This window comes from Bos javanicus, chromosome 2 (assembly GCF_032452875.1).
Source record: "Bos javanicus breed banteng chromosome 2, ARS-OSU_banteng_1.0, whole genome shotgun sequence".
NCBI lineage: Eukaryota > Metazoa > Chordata > Mammalia > Artiodactyla > Bovidae > Bos > Bos javanicus.
The window spans coordinates 119,754,424-119,778,036 of record NC_083869.1 but is presented as its reverse complement, the minus strand read 5'-3'; the positions used below and the strand labels follow the sequence as shown (position 1 = coordinate 119,778,036).

The 23,613-nt window shown below is 41.7% G+C and overlaps 1 protein-coding gene and 1 long non-coding RNA gene across 7 annotated transcripts in view; one reads left to right on the top strand and one right to left on the bottom strand.

Annotated features, from left to right (window-relative positions):
- Nucleotides 1–10,429, bottom strand: part of DIS3L2 (DIS3 like 3'-5' exoribonuclease 2) — a 362,444-nt gene extending 352,015 nt beyond the window's left edge. For 2 of the 6 annotated variants that reach the window (XM_061388312.1, XM_061388328.1), the window contains exon 1: nucleotides 10,339–10,426. The gene's annotated coding sequence lies outside the window, so the exon portion shown is untranslated. Of the gene's footprint in view, nucleotides 1–9,993; nucleotides 10,247–10,338 lie in introns of those variants that run through there. The other 4 variants (XM_061388319.1, XM_061388338.1, XR_009730902.1 and 1 more) reach the window with 3 other exon arrangements.
- Nucleotides 10,430–10,452: 23 nt separating this feature from the next.
- Nucleotides 10,453–23,342, top strand: LOC133230638 (uncharacterized). Its single transcript, XR_009730910.1, has 3 exons — nucleotides 10,453–10,656; nucleotides 16,103–16,254; nucleotides 22,745–23,342. It is a non-coding gene; the product is annotated as an uncharacterized LOC133230638 (long non-coding RNA).
- Nucleotides 23,343–23,613: the final 271 nt, after the last annotated feature.

Here is a 23,613-nt window from a genome sequence, read left to right as displayed (position 1 = left end):
CACTGGAGAAAGAAATGTCAAACCACTTCAGTATTCTTGCCTTCAGAACCCCATGAACAGTATGAAAAGGCAAAGAGATATGACACTGAAAGATGAACTCCCCAGGTCAGTAGGTGCCCAATATGCTACTGGAGAAGAGTGGAGAAATAATTCCAGAAAGAATGAAGAGATGGAGTCAAAGTGAAACAACACCCAGTTGTGGATATGACTGGTGATAGAAGTAAAGTCCGATGCTGTAAAAAGCAATACTGCATAGGAACCTGGAATGTTAGATCCATGAATCAAGGTAAATTGGAAGTGGTCAAACAGGAGATGGCAAGAGTGAACATCAACATTTTAGGAATCAGTGAACTAAAATGGACCAGAATGGGTGAATTTAATTCAGATGAATTAAATTAAATTAAATTCTTGTGGGCAAGAATCCCTTCGAAGAAATGGAGTAGCCCTCACAGTCAACCAAAGAGTCTGAAATGCAGTAGTACTTGGGTGCAAGAATGATCTCTGTTCATTTTCAAGGCAAACCATTCAATATTACACTAACCCAAGGCTGTGCCCCAACCACTGATGCTGAAGAAGCTGAAAGGTTCTATGAAGACCTACAAGACATTCTAGAACTAACACCAAAAAAAGATGTTCTTTTCATCACAGGGGGCTGGAATACAAAAGTAGGAAGTCAACAGATAACTGGACTAACAAACAAGTTTGGCCTTGGAACACAAAATGAAGCAGGGCAAAAGCTAACAGTTTTGCCAAGAGAACACACTGGTCATAGGAAACACCCTCTTCCAATGACACAAGAGACGACTCTACACATGGACATCACCAGGTGGTCAATACCAAAATCAGACTGATTACATTCTTTACAGCCGAAGATGGAGAAGCTCTATAGTCAGCAAAAACAAGACCAGGAGCTGATTGTGGCTCACATCATGAACTCTATTCGGAAGTGACAAATAGATTCAAGGGATTAGATCTGATAGAGTGCCTGAAGAACTATGGACACAAGTTTAAGACATTGTGCAGAGGGTGGTGATCAAGACCATCCCCAAGAAAAAGAAGTGCAAAAAGGCAAAATGGTTGTCTGAGGAGGTCTTAAAAATAGCTAGAAAAGAAGAGATGTAAAAGGCAAAGGAGAAAAGGAAAGGTACACCCATTTAAATGCAGAGTTCCAAAGAATAGCAAGGAGAGATAAGAAAGCCTTCCTCAGTGATCAACGCAAAGAAATAGAGGAAGACAACAGAATGGGTAAGACTAGAGATCTCTTCAAGAAAATTTCATGCAAACATAGGCACAATAAAGGACAGAAACAGTACAGACCTAACAGAAGCAGAAGATATTAAGAAGAGGTGGAAAGAATACACAAAAGAACTATGCAAGAAAGATCTTCATGACTCAGATAACCACAATAGTGTGATCACTCATCTAGAGCCAGACATCCTAGAATGCAGAATCAAGCGGGCCTTAGGAAGCATCACTACAAACAAAGCTAGAGAAGGTGATGGAATTTCAGTTGAGCTATTTCAAATCCTAAAAGATGATGTTGTGAAAGTGTTTCACTCAATATGCCAGCAAATTTGGAAAACTCAGCAGTGGCCACAGGACTGGAAAAGGTCCATTTTCATTCCAATCCCAAAGAAAGGCAATGCCAAAGAATGTTCAAACTACTGCACAATTGCATGCATCTCACACACTAGCAAAGTAATGCTCAAAATTCTCCAAGCCAGGCTTCAACAGTACGTGAACAGTGAAATTCCAGATATTTAAGCTGGATTTAGAAAAGGCAGAGGAACCAGAGATCAAATTGCCAATATCCGCTGGATCAGCAAAAAAGCAAGAGAGTTCCAGAAAAATATCTACTTCTGCTTTATTCACTACGCCAAAGCTTTTGACTGTGTATTTCAACAAACTGTGGGAAATTCTTCAAGAGATGGGAATACCAGACCACCTGACCTGCCTCCTGAAAAATCTGTACGCAGGTCAAGAAGCAACAGTTAGAACTGGACATGGAACAACTGACTGGTTCCAAATTGGGAAAGGAGTACGTCAAGGCTGTATATTGTCACCCTGCTTATTTAACTTCCAGCCTGGTTCCTCCGCCAGGTTGGAGGAACCACAAGCTGGAATTAAGATTGCTGGGAGAAATATCAATAACCTTAGATAATGCAGATGATACCACTTTTATGGCAGAAAGTGAAGAGAAATTCAAGAGTCTCTTAATGAAAGTAAAAGAGAAGAGTGAAAAAGCTGGCTTAAAACTCAACATTCAAAAAACTAAGATCATGGCATCTGGCCCCATCACTTCATGGCAAATAGATGGGGAAACAATGGAAACAGTGATGGACTTATTTTCTTGGGATCCAAAACCACTGCAGATGGTGACTGCAGCCATGATATTAAAAGATGCTTGCTCCTTGGAAGAAAAGCTATGACCAACCTAGACAGCATGTTAAAAAGCAGGACTTTAGTTTGCCAACAAAGGTCCGTCTAATCAAAGCTATGGTTTTTCCAGTAATCATGTATGCATGTGAGAGTTGGACCATAAAGAAAGCTGAGTGCCACAGAATTGATGCTTTTGAACTGTGGTGTTGGAGAAGACTCTTGAGAGTCCCTTGGACTGCAAGGAGATCAAATCAGTCAATCCTAAAGGAAATCAGTCCTGAATATTCCTTAGAAGCTGAATATTCAGTTGATGCTGAAGCTGAAGTTCCAATACTTTGGCCACCTGATGGGAAGAACTGACTCAGTGGAAAAGACCCTGATGCTGGGAAGGATTAAAGGCAGGAGGAGAAGGGGACAACAGAGGATGAGATGGTTGGATGGCATCACTGACTTGATGGACCTGAGTTTGAGTAAGCTCCGGGAGTTGGTGATAGACAGGGAAGCCTGGCATGCTGCAGTCCATGGGTTCACAGAGTCAGACACAGCTGAGAGACTGGATTGAACTGAAGAGAAAACATTTGCAAATCCTGTGTCTGAAAAAGGATATACATCCAGAATATATAAAGAACTTCTAAAAATCAGTGATAAGAAAACACACCCAATCAAAAATGGACAAACCATTTTTTGTCCATTTCACCAAAGAAGTTATATGGATAGGAAATAAGCTCATGTAAAGACACACAACATCTTAGTCCTTAGAGAAATACAATTTAAAATCACAATGAGATACCATTCCACATCTATAAGAAAGACTAAAATTGAAAAGACTGACCATCCCAAGTGTTGGCAAGGATGTGGAAGAACTGGACCTCTTATACACTGCTGGTGGTAAAGCAAAAGAGTACAGCCACTTTGGAAAATTTTGACAGTTTCTTTAAAAGTTAAGTATGTTCCTACCACATGATCTAGCCATTTTACTTCTATGTGCTTAACCAAGAGGAATAAAAGTATATATCCATACAAAAAGACTGGTATACAAATATTCATAACAACCTCATTTGTTACCAACTAAAAATTGGAAATGACCAATATGTCCAACAATAGGTGAATGTATCAATAAACTGCAGTATATCCCTTCAAAGGAACAGTATTCAGCATTAAAGAGGAATCAACTACTGACATACTAAAGAATGAATATCAAAATAACCATGCTAAATGAAAGAAGCATAACCACAAACTATATGATTCTGTTTATATAACATTCTAGGAAATTCTAGGAAACACAATTAATATATAATTACAGAATAATCAGTAGTTGTCATGGATGGGGATCAAGGAGCCAACGATGTAATGAAAGTTTTGGGGGTGATGGATATGTTCACTATCCTGTCTGTGATGACAGTCTCATAAGTACATATATCTATCAACATTTTATAAATTGCACATTTTTAATAAGTACTGTTTATATATGTTGACTATATCTCAGTAAACCAGCTTTGTAAAAACATGGTCTTAACCAATAATTAATAATGCTTCATGATCCAAACTGGTTTGTATTCAATCATTAAAAGTATTTCCTGCTAATAATGTATATGTATTCGGACACTCAATCGTGTCCGAATCTTTGAGACCCCATGGACTGTAGCCCACCAGGTTTCTCTGTCCATGGAATTCTCCAGGCAAGAATACTGGAGTGGGTTGTCATGCCCTTCTCCAGGGGATCTTCCCAAACCAGGGATCAAACCCAGGTTTCCCGCATTGCAGGCAGATTCTTTACCATATGAGCTACCTGGGAAGCCCGAATAATGTATAGTTATAAAATTCACAGAGCATCTTTATGCAAAATATTAAGGAAGACTGATTTGAACTGACAAAATTCAGTAAATCATGGTAACAAATGTCTTAATGCAGCAAAAGATATATGAACAGTGCAAATATATTTTCATTTTTTAAATGTAAGATAACTAAAAAGAATAACCATGTAAATTATGGATCTTAAATCGGATTAAACAAAAATAACCATGTGTTGTTATCTCCTTCCTGGTACAATTGCTACTAGTTTCATATTCAACACTCTAAAACTGACTAAAGCGGACCATGGCAAAGAGAGAAAGAAGCAACTATTCCCACGCAGAGAAATGCTCTCTAAAAGACATGAAGCTACACAGAAATGTTTGCAGATTCTCTGCAAATCCCTCAGCACCTAAACAATCACTAGAAACCTCTTCCTCATCAAAGCCTAATGGGAGACAGAAACAATTCAGTTTCATTAAAGGAATCCTGCAAAGGAACCTAAAGAGCAAAGTTCCTCAGTTAGCATTATATAACTTCCTGCCTCCTCCTGGTTTGGGCACCCAAGCTCTCAAGTCTATTAAATACGCCAACAATTACTGTCCTTCATTTGAAGGATTCTTCAAACCACAGGGAACAGGTGACTTCCTACTGTATCCACCTACTTCATTACTTGCCCTTTTCCTTACAGTTCCCTTAGATCTCAGGTGATGTTGACACATCTAGCATTCATGCTGAAATCAGAACCTGATTTACAGAAGTAGGATGATTCAGTGTGGGATTCCCAAGTGGTGGTAGTGGTGGAAAAAAAAAAAAAAAAGTATTAGCTTCTCAGTCATGTCCAGCTCTTTGCGACCCCATGGACTACAGCCCACCAGTCTCCTCTGTCCATGGAATTCTCCAGGCAACAATACTGAAGTGGGTTGCCATTCCCTTCTCCAAGTGGTAAAGAACCCACCTGCCAATGCAGGAGACTTAAGAGATGAGGGTTCGATCCCTGGGTCGGGAAGATCCCCTGGAGGAGAGTATGGCAACCCACTCCAGTATTCTTGCCTGGGAAATTCCATGGACAGAGGAGACTGATGGGCTATGGTCCACAGTGTCGCAAAGAGTCTGAAGCGACTTAGCATGCATAATGCAGAGTTGTGGAAGGATTATGGACTGTGAAATCAGACATGGGTTCATGTGTGCATGCATGCCAAGTCATTTCAGTCGTGTCCAACTCTTTGCAACCGTATGGACCATAGCCTGCCAGGCTCCTCTGTCCATGGGATGCTCCAGCCAAGATTACTGGAGTACCATGCCCTTCTCCAGGGGATCTTCCCGACCCAGGGATCGAACCTGGGTCTCCAGCATTGCAGGCACTAGGGAAGCCCAAACCCTGAGAACACAGCGCACAAAAAGACAAATACTGTGTGATTCCACTGTTACGAGGTACTTAGAGTACTCAAGATCAGAGACAGAAAGTAGATGAATAGTTGCCAGAGGCTGGGAAGAATAGGAAGTCATGGTTTAATGGGTAAAAAGTTTCAGTTTTACAGGATGAATAGTTCTGGAGATGAATGATGATGACTGCAAGACATTATGAATATATTTAATACCACTGAACAGCACACGGAAAATGGATAAGATGGCAAATTTTGGATTTTGTGTATTTTATCACAATTTTTAAAAATGGGGGTGGGGAGTGTTTTTGGACTAGTGGTTGATTGCACTTGACTAAATCTATGAGTTAATCACCTAATTGCAGCTCTGGGGCATCCAGTTCTTGCTACGGTTCCAAATTAAATGCTCTCTGAAAAGTTCTTGTTGTCAAATCCTCTACCTCTCGTGACACAACACAGAGGAGCATCCTGTGTACCTCCCACCACCCTCAGTCTAACAGCGATAACAAGAATTCTGCCTGCGCTTCCTTCACATCGCCAAAAATGGCACAGATGGCCAGACCGCAGAGGGAGTCACAGAACCATTCCAGGCCCATAGCGGGATTTGCACATGTGCTCAATAGTATTTGAATGAAAACGAGCTTCATTTCCTACAGAAACTCCCCAGAGAAAACAAAATACTTCTGAAGGTTAAAATAAAAGGACACTCTGCAACTTGGATCCTATGAGGCTGATCCTCTAAGGCTGGTCAACATTACAGAAAACCAAAGTTTGGGATAAATGCGGAAACTGAAAACAAAAGTTTACAAATCTTCCCCACACAAGAAAATCCTTTGCTATACCTTTTTTGTACTTAAAATACCGAGCCACCTCAAAATCATCTCCAATCCAATACCTAAAATCAACTGGTCTCTAAGTGTTGCAAGGTGAACACTATAAAATGTGGTACAAATATGATTCTTTCAAAACCACTGAGCAGTAATTAAACTCACAAATAAGCACAAATCTTTGTCTCAAATCAGTCAAGCTAAAAAGTTTAACGTGTTCTTTTTCTTTTCTGATGGCTTTTTCATCAAACTGTGCAGGGGAACCCAAGTATTTGCCATGGGCAAATACATGCCATAACGAGAGGGAAAAGGACAGGCAGGATTTGAACTGACTGACGGGAGAAGGAAGGACATGTGCAGAGGAGGAATATGAAGGTACAGGGGACACACCTTGTATAATTTCACTCCTCTGAAGTATCTGGAGTAGTCAAAATCATGATAACAGAAAGGAGAATGGTGGCTGCCGGGAGGTGGCGGGAAGGAGAAATGGGGAATTGTTCACTGGTACAGAGATTAGCTTTTCTAAGATGAAAAAGGGTGAGCACTGCTACACAACAGTGTAAATACAGCTAACTGTACACTGAAAAATGGTCGAGGGTCCATTTTAGACTACGCATTTTTTTAAACTACAATTAGAAAAAAAGAGTCACAAAAATTAGTGCCCTGGCAGTCATACTAATGCAAAAATATTTCAAATTGACTAACTTCAGTGTTCAGTCCTAATCTCTAAAATTCCTTTTGTCCCTAATTGGGAAAAAAAAAAGTAGACGTATCTTGCTAATGGTACAAGCAGGTTTCCTCAACTACAATAAAACTTAAGGAGCGAGAAAACCAAAAGAAGACAATACAAACACTAAGTGATGGTACAAAATACAGAGCAGGCTAGTAAACCCAATCTAATGGAGCCATCCCCACCCACAATCTAGTCTAAGGCTCAAAGGAAAACTGTACAGGGACTTCCCTGGTGGCCCAATGGCTAAGACTCTTGTGCTCCCAATGCAGGGGCCCAGGTTCAGTCCCTGCTCAGGGAACTAGACCCCACATGCCACAACAAAGATCAAAGATCCTGCGTGCCACAACTAAGACCTGGCATGACCAAATAAATTAAAATTACGTTAAATCTTTAAAAATCTGTATGGAAGCTTCTCTTTACACCAAGAATAAAGAAAAACTCTTCTACCTGCTTGCAAGGCCCAGCACCTTCTGGCCCACTTCACCAGCCCCCTCTCCCCCCAGGTTCTTCTGTACTCTTCCTGATCCATACATAGGCCTGTACCTTAAGTCCCCAGTCATCTCCATGAACCCTGCCATCACAGGGTCTTTTTATCCTTGCGTTTGTTCTGACTGGAACGTTCTTCCTTTCCTGTGCATCCTTCAGATCTCAGATCAAATGTCACTTCTGGGATGTCCCTAACTCAAATACTTGTCACTGTTGCAGTTTTACATTCGTGTGGTTAATCTGCTGGCATCTGCTGAGCACAACGGTCTTGTATGCATTCACCTTCCCCCATTTCCAATGCTAAACTCAGCGCCTAGTACCAACTAAGCACTCAAATACCTGTTGAATAAGTGAACGGGCACCAAATCTATAATAATAAAATATCACAGAATGTCTCCTTAGGAGTCTATGCATCTTCACAAATCAATCTTGGAGGATGCCCAAAGCAACTGAGCCTGAAGTCCCTACTCAACTCTTTAAAAAAACAAGAAAGTCAACTCAAATGCCTGTATAAATTTCCCTGGCCCTTCTGTCTCTAAGCAAATACTGAGCACTCTAAGCACTTAATAAATACTTACTGAACTGAAATGAAATTATACTCTTTTGAATAATGGATTTTGATAACTAAACTCCTGCATTTTAGTCCCAAATAATATTTCCAAAAATTGTTCATATGCCTCAGTTTTATCTCCATTACCATTGGATTAATTATAATGTCGTTATCCAATAACGTTCGAATAAGGCTTAGAGCGGGGGGTCCCCAAACCCCACGGTACGGGTCTGTGGCCTGTTAGGAATTGGGCAGCACAGCAGGAAGTGAATAGCCGGTAAGCAAGCGAAGCTTCCGGTGTATTTACAGCGGCTTCCCATCGCTCCCATTACAGCCTGAGCTTCACCTCCTGTCAGATCAGCAGCCACATGCGATTCTCACAGGAGCTCAAACCAAAACAAGACTATGGAGTAGACTGACATAAGCAACACACTTCAGGTGTCATTGTCCCCCATCACCCCTAGATGGGACCATCCAGTTGCAGGAAAACAAGCTCAGAGCTCCCACTGATTCTGCATTATGGTGAGCTGTACAATTATTCCATTATATGTAAAACTATTCCATTATATGTGCGTTCATGCTAAGTCCCGGCCGACTCTTCGCGACCCTATGGACTGTAGCCCTCAAGTCTTCTCTGCCCATGGGATTCTCCAGGCATGAGTACTGGAGTGGGTTGCCATGCACTCTTCCGGGGGTTCTTTCCCACCCAGGGATCGATCTGGCATGTCTTAGCTTACATCTCCTACATTGGCAGGCGGGTTCTTTACCCCTAGTGCCACCTGGGAAGCCCCATTTCATTATACATCATAATGTAATACTAGAAATAAAATGCACAATAAATGTAATGTACTTGAATCAACCCCAAGCCATCCACGCAACCCCAGAAAAATTACCTTCAGCAAACCAGTCCCTGGTGCCAAAAAGATTACGACTGCTGGCTTAGAGCATCCTTAGTCCCACTGCTTCAAACTCAATTAAGGGAGGTTTTCAGTCCTTTGTATTTTAATATAAATTTTACTTTGTCAATTTCTGGGGTGGAGGCGGGGGGTGGGGGTGAGGGGGTCGGAAACAGGCCAGCTGGGATTTTACTATTGTGTTGAAACTGTTTTCAAATGTAAGTCAGAGATATTAACAACACCTGTCCCTACTTCTTCAACGTGGTAAATGTCACTTGAGTCTTTTTCCCCCAAATCCACTCAGTCCCAAGGAGAGTTCCTTTTGTAGAAAACTGTTAAGACACAAAATCTAACTCACAGAATACTAAATAAACTAAAATTCCCAGGTAGCTCAGCTGGTAAAGAATTTGCCGGCAATGCAGGAGACCCCGGTTCAATTTCTGGGTTGGGAAGTTCCCCTGCAGAAGGAACAGGCTACCCACTCCAGTATTCTTGGGATTCCCTGGTAGCTCAGACAGTAAAAGATCCCGCCTGCAATGCGGGAGGCCTGGGTTCCATACCTGGGTTGGGAAGATCCCTTGGAGGAGGGCATGGCAACCCACTCCAGTACTCTCGCCTGGAGAATCCCCATAGACAGGGCAGCCTGGCGGGCTACAAGTCCATAGGGTCGCAAAGACTCCGACTCGACTCAGCACAGCACAAATAAACTAAAAACCAGAAAGCTAATCCCCAGCTAAAGGATCAGTTCGAAATGTTGAACTAGATGAGTCTCCACGATCAACGAAGCAGATAAAAGTATACCACTCTGGAAGGCGCAAAGCAACAGGCAAACATCAAGTATTACAGCAAAGTCGCTGCTGCTCAGGAATCCTAAGGCGTCCCTCCCCTGTCAATCCCAAACATCTGTATCGGGACACAAAAGAACGCGTCCACAGGTAACCCGAACCTCGGGAAGCGTCCCCTGGACAGCAACAGGCTGTTTAACTCTACTTTTCCTCCCGGGGCATCATACTGGGTACAAGGGAGGGCCGGCGAGGCTCAGGCGCGAGGAGCCGGGCCTGAGAGACCAGGTGGGCCCTGAGCCGGGGGCGTTGGGTGGGCAGAGACGACGCCAGGACCGGAGAATCGATGCCAGAGACAGAGAGCACTTGCGCCTGGCCGCCGGCGCAGGTGCCCCCACCACCCCGAAGGGTTGCGGTGGCCTTGAAGGGCAGCCCCGAGGTCGGTTCTGGGGAGGGGTCGAGATGGGCGCGCGGACGCGGGGGGGGGGCAGGGGGCGGGGAGGCCTCACCGTGGCTCCCGGGAGGCCAGCACCGCCGCCGTCCCGCAGTTGCTAAGGAGAATGCTCTTCCGGGTCACGGGCGCCGAGTTGTAGAGAGCAACGGTGGCCGGGAGGGGCCAAAAGCGAAGCGCAGGGGTGAGCGCGCGCGGCCGCGGCCGTCGGTCCGCGGTAGCTCTGTTGCGGCGGCGGCAGCAGAGCCCGAGCGGAGGGCTCTCCCGGCAGCAGGCTGTAGCCAGTGGCTCTAGATGCCGGCCCTCTGCTCCCGGGCCAGCGGCTGGCGGGCGACCTCCCGCCCCTGCTCCTGATCGCGCCCAGCCCCAGTCTTCGGTACCGTGCCCTGCTGAACTGCGTCTCACACCACCCACTCCCCTATCCTCCTATCCCCCTATAGCCCCCCAACCCCCGCTATCCTCGCCCCCGACGCCGCCAGCCTGCAGCTTCTAGCTCCCGGGTGTAGCCTGCCGGTCCTTTCCTGTGACAAGTTTGGTTTTTTGTTTTTTGTTTGTTTGTTTGTTTAACTCATCCCTTGACTTACTCCACGCTCGGTTACACCTGCTCAGAGCTAGCTAGGTGCAGGGCTGGCCTTGGGATACCGAGGTGGACCACCCAGGCGTGGTTCCTGCCCGCTGAACGGACAGGCGGGTGGGAGGGCAGGCAGGCAGGCAGTATCCTGCAGACTGGGATGCTCAGAGTGAAGAAAGGTAGGGGAGCCAGCCCGAGGCGAGCCTACCCAGACTCAGGTGGGGAAAAGCCAGGGGTAGGGACCTCAGCCAAGTTAAAAGGGTAGGGAAGAGTGATCCAGGGAGGAGAGTAGGCTCCCCGTTGAGAAACCCACTGAAAGAAAGGTATGTACGGGCCTCCCCTGGAAACTGTGTAGAGAAGAGAGTATGGTTAAGGCTGGAACCTAGAAAACATATCGTAGGTGTGCACAAAGGAAAAAGAACCCCCAAAGAGCAGGCAGCTTGTTCGTTTGAAAGACTGCTGAGAAGACAGCAGAAGAATTTCGGTGAGGAGGTGATCACCAGTGTCAAATGCTGTGTGGATCCAGAGCCCAGTGGTGACCATAGAAAAATCAAAATTCAGGACTGGGTTGTCAAAGCTGACAATGACTTGAATCTGTGTAGTGAGAGTCCACCACCATATGCTCCTAGTTGAAACAAGGGAAAGAGATAACATTAAATTGTTCCTGAATGCCTGATGTATCTAAAAGCACTGTCACTGTATTTGAAAATTTCAGAATTCCTCTACTAATAACCAATCTCCTTGAAGGTGGAAGATATTGTTATTTAACCTTGCATCTACAGTGCCTGCCACATGCAAAGGCCTCAATCGATGTTTATTTAAAGAATAAAAGAACCCCTGAGCCTCTGATTTTTAATGTTCACACAAGTCCCTTCCAAACCCTCAGCAAAGGTGTGTTGTGGGCAGAACTTACTTGTCTATTCAAACTGTAGAGGGTGGAAGAAACTCAGCAAGGGTAGGAAGCAGAGTGTGATGGAGGCCCAGGGACTCAGTAGATGGGAGAGAGCCCAGTGGAGCGAGAGGTGGGAAGATCCAGAAGAAAGATAAAGGACTGAAAACATAGAAGCTGGGCTTTCAGGGCCAGAAATGGGAAGTGAAGCCAAAAATAATTAGAAACAGGAATAGGAGAGAAAGACAACTTTTGTCCATAACAGAGATATCTCACTGAGATTGGGCTGCAGGCAGAAAGTGTGGTTTCAGCCAGTGTGAATGCTACAGGGCTAGGTAGACATATCCCCAAGTCGTCTAAATGAAGTGCACCCTGGGCTTCTTCAATTGGGCCAAAGGGTAACCGCAACACACTCTGGAGTGAGTTGAAATGAGAGGCTTGCCCCAAAAACATATATCCCAGTCCATAATTCCAATCAATTTTTGTTATCACAAATATTACAGTGTGTGTGTGTGTGTGTGCACGTGTATGCCCGAGAGAGAAATATAATTCTCTGAGAGACTGCTAAATCTGTCCACAATGGATGTGACCAGGCATCCATGGAAAGAAACCATGAAATTCTAAATGTGTAGCTGAAGAGTTTAGGACACCCAACATATCAGCCCAGAGGGCCTAGAAGCAACATCAACCCCATGGAAATTTCAACCATATGGACTATAGCCTGCTAGACTCCTCTTTCCATGGAATTCTCCAGGCAAGAATACTGGAGTGAGTAACTATTCCCTTCTCCAGGGCATCTTCCCAACCCAGGGATTGAACCCGGGTCTCCTGCATTGCAGGTGAAATCTTTACCATCTGAGTCAACAGGGAAGCCCAGAAAATGGTTACAACTCAGTAAAAGAAAGTTAAATCAATTAATTTTTTGTGAAAAGGAGGGACAAAGTCAACTTGTAACCTGGAAAAAGGAAACCCAAATACATGAAGTATAAGATAAAGCCCACCCCACATTCTCCTGGCAACCTTGAATATAGCATCTATTCTAAAGAACTGTGTTCTATTGAAGGGCCAGGGTAATTCATTAGGCTCAAGTTGGCTAGGCTTCTGGGACATCTCAATGATGCTTCAAGAGGTAGAAATTTATCATTGCTATGAAGGGCATATTCTTAGAGAACTGCAGGGAATTGTAGGTGAACTCTGTATTTTCAGAGTGGTATGGGCATGGAAGTTTCCAAGTGATGTTGTCTGTCTGGTCTCTGGTTGATGGATGCCAGTTAATGGCTTAGAGGAATGCCCCCCAAGACCCAAGATATCAGTGAAGGATCAGAGTTACTGTGCCTGGTTCTTATATGAGATGAGCCATCTGCTGCCTCCAGGAGAATTCCATTTTGGCCCTAGGAGGAACTGTGTCTGTTATGAAGTCTAAGTTTTTGTTGCCCCAGAGCTTTCCGTGCCAATCCTGATTCCTAACCACCACCATCCCCAACTTGGGTTTCTCCTTTACTAACATCCACCTTGTCTCAAAGCCAGACACCCAGGAGTCACTCTTGACTCCACTTTCCCTCATCACCACACTCTCACCCTAATAACCCACTCCAAGAACAAGTCCTATAGACTGTGTCATTTCCCCCACCCAATTCCATTGCCACCAATTGCGGTGAAAGGAGCAAATAACCAAGTAACTTGGGTTCAGTAAGAAGGGATTACAACCTCAGAGATGACGCAAGGTGCTAAAGCTGTGTGTGTGTGTGTGTGTGTGTCTGAACAACGTACTGACCAAACAGCACAAAAACTTCAAGGAGATAGGATGGAATAAATTCATTCAACAACACATTTTGATTGCCTTTCACCTGCTAATTTTACCTTGAAGGAAGTTAAAAGATAGTGAAAGGACTACCAAATAGGTTAAAGAAAAATCTAAGGTAGAATTGAATATATTCCAGGACTTCCCTGTAATCCAGTGGCTAAAACTCCACACTCCACAATGCGGGGAACCTGGGTTTGATCCTTGCTCAAGGCAATGGCACCCCACTCCAGTACTCTTGCCTGGAAAATCCCATGAACAGAGGAGCCTGGTGGGCTGCAGTCCATGGGGTCACTGAGGGTCGGACACGACTGAGCAACTTCACTTTCACTTTTCACTTTCATGCATTGGAGAAGGAAATGGCAACCCACTCCAGTGTTCTTGCCTGGAGAATCCCAGGGATGGGGAAGCCTGGTGGGCTTCCGTCTATGGGGTCGCACAGAGTCGGACACGACTGAAGTGACTTAGCAGCAGCAGCAGGGAATTAGATCTCATGCTATGACTAAGAGTTTGCATGCGGAAACTAAAGATCCCGCGTGCCACAGTGAAGATCGAAGATCCCACATGATGCAGCTGAGGCCTGGCACAGCCAAATAAATAAATATTTTTTTAAAAAAGAGAATTGAACACATTCCCACAACCAAAGTAAAAGAGTGCTTGCTGGCTTGAGAGTGTGACTTTGGAAGGTCTTAGCTCAGCTGTGCGTGTATGCATGCTAAGTCATTTCAGTCGTGTCTGACTCTTCGAGACCCTATGGACTGCAGCCTGCCAGGCTCCTCTGTCCATGGGATTCTCCAGACAAGAATACTGGGAGTGGGTTGCCATGCCCTCCTCCAAGGGATCTTCCCAACCCAGGGATCGAACCAGCATCTTTTATGTCTACCTGCCTTGGAAGGCAGGTTCTTTACCACTAGCTAATCAAGCCCAGATCAGCTGTGGGATGCATTATAAAGTCCATACCTGTGCAGGCAGAGTATGGTGGGCTTAGAGGGCTCTGAGTAAGCAGAAAATATCACCATCACCATATCAATTGTTCTTAGCCTCCCAGACTGCTGCAGCTAGATCACCCAGACCACGATTTCCAACTTGGAGTCTGTCTATAGTCTGATGCTGTTCTCATCTCACTTTAAATTTAGTCTTAAAAATTTATATCCCCAATATGCTTTTAATTTTTTCCCTTAACACTATGTTTTATAGATCTTTCCAAGTCAATCCATGAAAGTCAGCTTCACTATTTTTAATATCTATATAATATTTTATTGTACAAATGTGTAATTATTGATTCAATATTACTGTATTGGAGAATACTTCATTTGCATTCAATTTTCTCTATCATAAATAATGGTGCTTTCAGTATCCTGTACATAAGTTTGTTCTCATGTGAAAGTATTTCTGTGGAAAAGAGTTCTAGTTGGCTAAAAGTTACAAATTGAAATTTTGTGATACTGCCAAATGCTCTTCAAAATAGGCTTATTAATTTATACTCCCACCAACAGTGTATGAGAGTGCTTATTTGCACTTATCACTGCCAGCTCTGGATATCATAAATCTTTTTAATTTCTGCTAGTCCTGTGCTTGAAAATACAATCTTATTTTGTTTTACTTTGCATTTTTCCAATTATTAGTGAGGTTGGGCAGCTTTTTATATATTCACTGTCATTTGCATTTCATCTTCAGTGAATTGCTTTTTCTCATTTTTTTTCCTATTTGACAATTTTTTCTTATTGATCCATGAATCTAATGTCTTATCATTCTTGTCTTGACCTACTGACCTTTGTCTTTTGTTAATCCTGATGCTGATTCTGTGTATTTCTTCTATGCATGTGTGTGATACAGCAGTTACAAAAAAAATACTTAATAGTTTTTCATTGTAAAAGTAAAAATACAAGATTTTTTAAATTCAAAAAAAATTACATTTTTCTCTTCCTTCTAGCTTCATAGTATTATTTTTATCCTAATTTTTAAGACATAAATTCTTCTATAATATTCCCATTTTTGCCTCATAGGTGTTAGCTTTTGCCTTAATGTCTCTATAACCTACTAACTTCTCTTTAAATTTTCATCTTTTTAAATATTTTCACTATTTATTTTATCAGGATTCAATTAACATATTATTCTTAACTTTTTAGGTTCATTTTTTAAATTTTTATAGTTTTTTGCCTTTTTATCTCTTTTTTTTTAATTTTACATATGCTACTTTAAATATGAATTTCAGAAAATGCTCTCATTTACAGTGTTATTCTTCCTAAATTTTTATTTCCACATCTTTAGCTTTAAATTTGTCTTAATTTTTATACTCCCTCATCATCTTATTTTGATTTTTATTTCTCTGATCTTCCATCTTGCATATTTTTTCTGGTTTTGGACTTGAATTATACATGTATCTCAGCAACTGCAAATGTCATCTAACAATCATTGCACTTTAAATGAGAAAATAAAGAGTCATATTTCATTCACAAAATCCAGAATGCTTATACTTTTCTTTGCTGGAGAATTTACTGCAGAGGGAGATATGTATAGGACAGAATTTTACTTTTCTTCTATGCCTTGTGTCCTGCTAGATACCAGCCACATAAGAAGCCGGTGTAAGAGAAAAGGCACTCTCAAGTTGCAACTCTGATACAGCACCAGTGTGGCATAGCACTTAAGGCATGGGTTACCAAACTGCTGGGTTGAAATCCAACTCCTCCAATTACTTGCTGTGTGACCTTGGGTAAGTTAACCAACCTCTCTGTGTCTCCATTTTCCTCACCGGTAGAATGTAGATGATGACGATAGCATCTCATAAGGCTTATGTGAGATTTGAATGAGTCAATATATGTAAAGGACCTAGAACAGTGCCTGGCACATAGTAAAATTCATGTGTTTGTTAATATTATTTAACACGTAGTTATCCTATATAGTAGTTGCTTTTAGGAGTATAAAATAGCCAAGTATCTTGTAAATGATGGTGTTAATTGACATAAGAAGCTTTTATTCTTCCTTTTAGAGCAGACACTGTAGCCTACCAAAGTTCTCCTTGGCACTTTCTCTTCCTAACCAAACCCAATATATGTTTTTTTCAGATATCAACACTCCTCCAAGGACTTATGTGTGGGGTGGGGGTGGGGAACAATTTCAGTGACCGGTGAATCTGTTTCTCCTTTTTCAGTGTCCAACCCTGATTGACTCTCTGAATTCTAAAATTCTAGAGAGAAAACATCTTATTGAATGGCTCAGGCCAGTCTATGAGTTGGGCTAGGGGTCTACTGGAGCCAATCAGCTGAGCAAGGGAAAGAGAATCACCCAGTAGAATTAGGGCTACTCAAGTATACACCTTTCTTAGGGGCTGGAGTGGGCAGGGAATGTATGTGTGTGTGCATGGTGCAGGCTTACTGGAGGAGAGGGGAGCAAAATTTCAGTGAAGGGAGAAGTGATAGTTTCATGCACTGTATTATAGCCTGTCTCCACGGATATGCATATCCTAGCCTGAAAAGCAATGACATAAAGCTATGGTTGTCATTAAGAGTGATAGTGTATTTTTAAATATTTAACTTTTCTAAAGGCCAAAACCAAACCAAGAGGATTTGACCAAAGAGGACTTGAAGAAGTTGAGAGAATGACAAAAAGAATTCTGAATCTATTTATAAGAAAAACATTTTTTAAATTAGAACAGATAAAAAGAAATGTGCACAGTCACTTGATGGATAAATGAAAATATAGTAAAAACACAGGGAAGCTGAGTTGTTCAGAAAATGTTACATTTGATCTTAGTTAAATGAATCAAAAAACACAGCATCCAAAAGAAATCCTATTTTAAGTTAAAGAGAAAACAGTTTTATTAACTGAGAAAAATACAGAGTAATACAATTAGAACAATTATAAGATAACATGTAAAGGGACTAAATTCTCCTATTTAAAAAAATAGAATAATAGACTGGATTAAAAAGACAAATCCACACCTATGAATCTTGTTTTTAAAAAAAAATTTTTTTTAAAGAAAAGGGAGAGAATAATTTAAAAGCCTGGCTCAGATAAGTCAGGCTTGTACAAAAGCAAGAGTAGCGGGTCCCAGCTTGACTGAATAAGTTGTGTTCATCCCAGGATTCCAGCAAACCCGGACATGCCCTGATACCAATGGCAGGACCCACTGGAGGACTGTTTTCATGAGAAGCTAGCATCCTAGAAAATAATCCCTTGTTCAGGCAGGGCCACGGAGAAGCCTGAGACAGCAGGTCAGTATAATGCTGTGAACAGCAGGGAGGCTGCAGGGGAAGTCCGGCAAAACAAGCTGTTTGGCCCAAGGCCCCCCCTGCTCTGTAGCTTTTCAACAGAACGGAGCGCCAGCAAAGGCGGGGTGCTGTTGGAGCTTGCTGGCAGAAACTCTCCACAATACTCCATTCATTGGCCCCCAAGACAGGCTCTGACCCAGCCCCGCTGAGGGATTGTCAGCAAGTCCCTACACCTTGGGGTGGTGGTGAGGGGGCCTCCTTTTCTCTTCTACAAAACGGTGATTAGAGGATCTGATCCAAAAGGGAAAAATTAGGAAATAGGGAGCTTTCTCAAATGTGTATTAGGCTTTCACAGAAATGAACTGCAATTTTGAAGATAAAGATATTCACAATAGATAAACAAAGATTCTAGCACGAGTGGTAAGGAACTAGCCAGCCAGTGCAGGAGATATGAGAGACACGGGTTCGATCCCTGGGCTGGAAGAGCCCGTGGAGGAAGACGTGGCAACCCACTCCAGTATTCTTGCCTGGAGAATCGCATGGACAGAGGGGCCTGGCAGGCTACAGTCTATAGGGTCGCAAAGAGTCGGACATGACTGAAGTGACCTAGCACACAAAGATTTTACACATACTTTCTCAGTCAATAAAATTGGGGAGAAAACTGGTATGCCACCTATATGCACATGACCAGGCAAGAAAGGAAGAAAGTTCTGTGATGGAACAATTATTAATAGGTTGAAAAGGCAACACCAAATATGGGAATGTTATTTAAAAGACAAACAAAAAAAGAGATACTGGATACACAGTTAAAGCTGCATTGAGAAAATTCTGGTGTCTTTTGGGCTTATGGTAACAAGAAAGAAAAAGGGAAAAAAATATCAACTAAATTTACACCTAAATTTTTTTAAAAAGATATAAGTAACAAATTTTTAAAGGAACAGGAATAAATATGAAATCAAATAAATTAATTGGAAAATAAGAATATCTGCTAAGATGCAAAATAATTTAAAATGAACTAATATAATATTTTCAAACTACAAGTATAGTCGATTAAGTAGCCAAGAAAATATAAGACGTACAAAAACCTAAAGACTATATAAATGCAAAAATGTTTCAATTATTAAGAAATACAATTCAAAGTTAAAATTGAATACATTTTAAAATTAAAAGGAATTAATAACTTTGAATAAAACCAAACAAGAAGAAAATTCAAAACATCAGGAAAAGATGAGTGAAAGGAAAAATTCACAGGAAATATGGAAAATCTGGGGAAGAGTGGATACATGTATATGTATGGGTGTGTCCCTTCGCTGTTCATCTGAAACTGTCCCAACATTGCTTGTTCATCAGCCATACCCCAATACAAAATAACAAGTTTAGGGGAAAAAAAAGAAATATCTAAAACCTATTCAATGAAGATTGGTAGAATGAGTGAATTTTTTGGAAAAAGCATCTAGACTTGATATTGTTGTCATTAACATTTTCAGTAGCAAGTTAATAAACAAAACCTCAATTCATTTAAGACAAATATGTTCACTTTCTGCCTGCTTGTAAAGGTAAAGATTATAACACAAAAAAAGTTTAACAAATTTTGCCTCATATGTAGTTTTACCACTTTTGCGCATTTGTTTTCACTTTATTCTGTTACTAGTACCATATCTTTATGTTGCAGAGCTGCACAAAGTGCAACCATTTTACATCCCTTCTTTTACAAATTGTATCTTAGCAGTTGCATGTATATTTTAGGGTTTTCTTTTATTTTTTTCTTTGTTATATAAATTATAAATATTCACATGAAGAAGCAACTCAAAATGTAGGTGTAATTCCAATACCCAAAATGAGATAGACTGGTAAGTAGATGTGTGAATGTGTGTTGCTGCTGCTGCTGCTGCTGCTGCTAAATCGCTTCAGTCGTGTCCGACTCTGCGACCCCATAGACCGCAGCCCACCAGGCTCCCCCGTCCCTGGGATTCTCCAGGCAAGAATACTGGAGTGGGTTGCCATTTCCTTCTCCAATGCATGAAAGTAAAAAGTCAAAATGAAGTCGCTCAGTTGTGTCTGACTCTCAGCAACCTCATGGACTGCAGCCCACCAGGCTCCTCCATCCATGGGATTTTCCAGGCAAGAGTACTGGAGTGGGTGCCATTGCCTTCTCCAGTGAATGTGTGTTAGTCGTGTCCAACTCTTTGTGACCCCGAGAACCTTCGCCCACCAGGCTTCTCTGCCCAGGAAAATTTTCAGGCAGGAATACTGGAGTGGGTTGCCATTTCCTACTCCAGGGGATCCTCCCCAGCCAAGGATCAAACGTGCATCTCTTCCATCTCTTGCATTGGCAGGCAGATTCTTTACCACTAAGCTACCTGGCAAGTCCCTGTAGGTAGATACATATGTACAAACACACATACATACATTCGTAGGTAGGTACACATACATTTGGATTTAGATTGAAATATACTTTTTTGAAAATTTAAACAGATATAATTCACATAACATAAAATTCACCATTTTAAAGTGTACAATTTGGTTCTTCATAGTATAGTCACAGGGTTGTACAACCATCACCACAATAAATTTTAGAACATTTTAACCACACCAAAAAAGAAATCCCATGCCATCATTTCCCTCCCATCCTTCCAGCCCTAGGCAATCACAATCTACTTTTTGTTTCTATGAATTTCCCTATTCTGGACATTTATATAAATGGAATCATACAATATATGGCCCTTTATGATTGGCCTCTTTAGCTTCACTTCAGTTCAGTCGCTCAGTCGTGTCCAACTCTTTGTGACCCAGTAGACTGCAGCACACCAGTCTTCCCTGTTCATCACCAACTCCCGGAGCTTACTCAAACTCATGTCCATTGAGTCAGTGATGCCATCCAACCGTCTCATCCTCTGTCATCCCTTTCTCCTCCTGCCTTCAATCTTTCCCACCATCAGGGTCTTTTCTAATGAGTCAGTTCTTCGCATCAGGTGGCCAGAGTATTGTAGTTTCAGCTTCAGCATCAGTCCTTCCAATGAATATTCAGGACTGATTTCCTTTAGGATGGACTGGTTTAATTTCCTTACAGTCCAAGGGACTCTCAAGAGTCTTCTCCAACACCACAGATCAAAAGCATCAATTCTTCGGCACTTAGCTTTCTTTATGGTCCAACTCTCACATCCATACATGACTACTGGAAAAACCATTTATCTTAGCATAATGTTTTCAAGATTCACCCACATTATAATATGATCGCTGATTCATTCTTTTTTATCGTAAAATCATATTCATATATATATATCACATTTTCTTTGTCCATCAGTTAATGGACATTTGAGTTGTTTCCAGTTTTGGGCTATTATGAATAAAGCTACTATGAACATTCAAGTACAAGTTTTTGCATGAACATACATTTTCAATTCTTTAGGGCATATAGGAGTAAAATTGCTTGGTCATATGGACTGGGTCATATCATAACAGTGCCATTTTATATTTCCACCAACAATGTGTAAGTGTCCCAATTTCTCCACAACCTCAACAACATTTGTTATTTTCCATTTTTTAAACGCAGTCATTCGAATGCAGTACTATCTAGTAAAGTGGCATCTCATTGTAGTTTTAATTTGCATTTCCATAACAGCTAGTAATGATGTTTATTGACCATTTGTATATCTTCTTTGGAGAACTTTCTATTCAAGTCCTTTGCTCATTTTTAATTAGGTTGTCTTTTGGTTGCTGGATTGTAAGAATTCTTTATGTATTCTGGATTCTAGGTTCTTATCAAATATATTTTTTACAAATATTTTCTCTCATCTGGACTGTTGTCTTTTCACTACCTTAATAATGTCCTTTGATGAAAAGTAAGCTTTAAGCTTGGTGAAGTCCAAATTATCTATTTTTCATTTGGTTGCTTGTCCTTAGTGTATCATACGGAGAAGGCAATGGCACACCACTCCAGTACTCTTGCCTGGAAAATCCCATGGACGGAGGAACCTGGTAGGCTGCAGTCCATGGGCTTGCTAAGAGTCGGGCACGACTGAGCGACTTCACTTTCACATTTCACTTTCATGCATTGGAGAAGGAAATGGCAACCCACTCCAGTGTTCTTGCCTGGAGAATCCCAGGGACGGGGGAGCTTGGTGGGCTGCCATCTATGGGGTTGCACAGAGTTGAGGTTGAAGCGACTTAGCAGCAGCAGCAGCAGTGTATCATATCTTAAGAAAAACTGTTGCCTAATGCAAGGTCATGAAAATTTATACCTATGTTTTCTTCCAAGTATTTTATGCTTTTAGCACACATGTTTGGATTTTTGATCCATTTTGAATAAATTTTTGTATGTGAAGTGAGGTAGAGGTCTAACTTCACTTGTTTGAATACAGTTATCCAGTTGTCCCAGTGTTCAAAAGACTATTTTTTCCCATTGAATGATCTTATCATCCTTGTCAAAATCAATTAACACATTTGGATTTATTTCTGGGCTCAATTCTAGTCCATTGATCTATCTTCTTGCCTGTGCCACATTGTCATGACTACTGTGGCTTTATCGTAAGTTCTGAAATTGAAAACTGAAAAGTGAGTCCTCCAGTAGAATATACTTCAACAGTGTTTTGTAACTTTTTCACTTTAAAAACTTGAAGATATTCACATCAACATGTCAACAAATACAATTCTATGGCATCAGTCTAAGTAAATGTGTAGTATCCTACATGAATTTTCCAGTAGCTATTTGACCAGAATAATTATAGCATATTGTTAGATTCATAGATTATTTCCAACCTTTTGCTCTAATAAATAACTTAATTTTTACTTATTAGGCTTATCTTAGATACTATAAATGTATTTTCTTCTGAGTATATTTTTTTCATGAGTTTACCCAATTCTCTATTAAGACCTTCAATCCAAATAATCTGTAAAATCTCCTATTAAAGTGTAATATTGGGCTTTCCTGGAGGTTTGATGTAAAGAATCTGCCTGCCTATGTGGGAGACATGGATTCCATCCCTCATGCAGGAAGACCCCATAAGCCACGGAGCAACTAAGCCCATGTGCCACAACTATTGAGCCTGTGCTCTAGAGCCTGGGAGCCACAGCTACTGAGCCCATGTGCCCGAGAGCCTGTGCTCTGCAACAGGAGAAGCCACCACAGTGAGAAGCCCCTGCGCCACAACTGAAGAGTAGCCCCTGCTTGCTGCAACAAGAAAAGCCTGTGCAGCAACGAAGACCCAGCACAGCCAAAAATAAATAGACCAATGAGATTATTTTTTAAGTGTAATATTAACCATTTTCTGTCATTCTTGCTGTAAACAATTTCCTGTCTCTGTTTGTCTCATTTATTCGTAATGTACAGGAGTGAAACAACAGCCAGGGCATCTTGCTGCTTAGACTATTTTGGGAAGAAATGAAAACTGAAGCTATGCTGATTTTTAATCTTTCAGGAGTGGCCTTTTATTCTACTTGTGTGTGTGCTACATTGCTTCATTCGTGTCTGACTCTTTACAACCCTATGGACCATAGCCCTCCAGGCTCCTCTGTCCATGGAGATTCTCCAGGCAAGAATACTAGAGTGGGTTGCTATGCGCTCCTCCAGGAGATTTTCCCAACCCAAGGATCGAACCCATAACTCTTTTGTCTCCTGCATTGGCGGATGGGTTCTTTACCACTAGTGCCGCCTATATTCTACCTGGAAGATATTAATCCTTGTTATTTCGTATATTCATTTTATAAACTAATGCATTCACCTAGTGCAAAATTTAAGAGATACTAAAGAGAAGCTGGTGAATAAGTGTCCCGACGGCACCCAGCTCCTCTCTCTGTTACCAGTTTCCTCCATCCCAACATCTGTCATCCATCCATCCATCCAACTAACATTTTCATGGTGT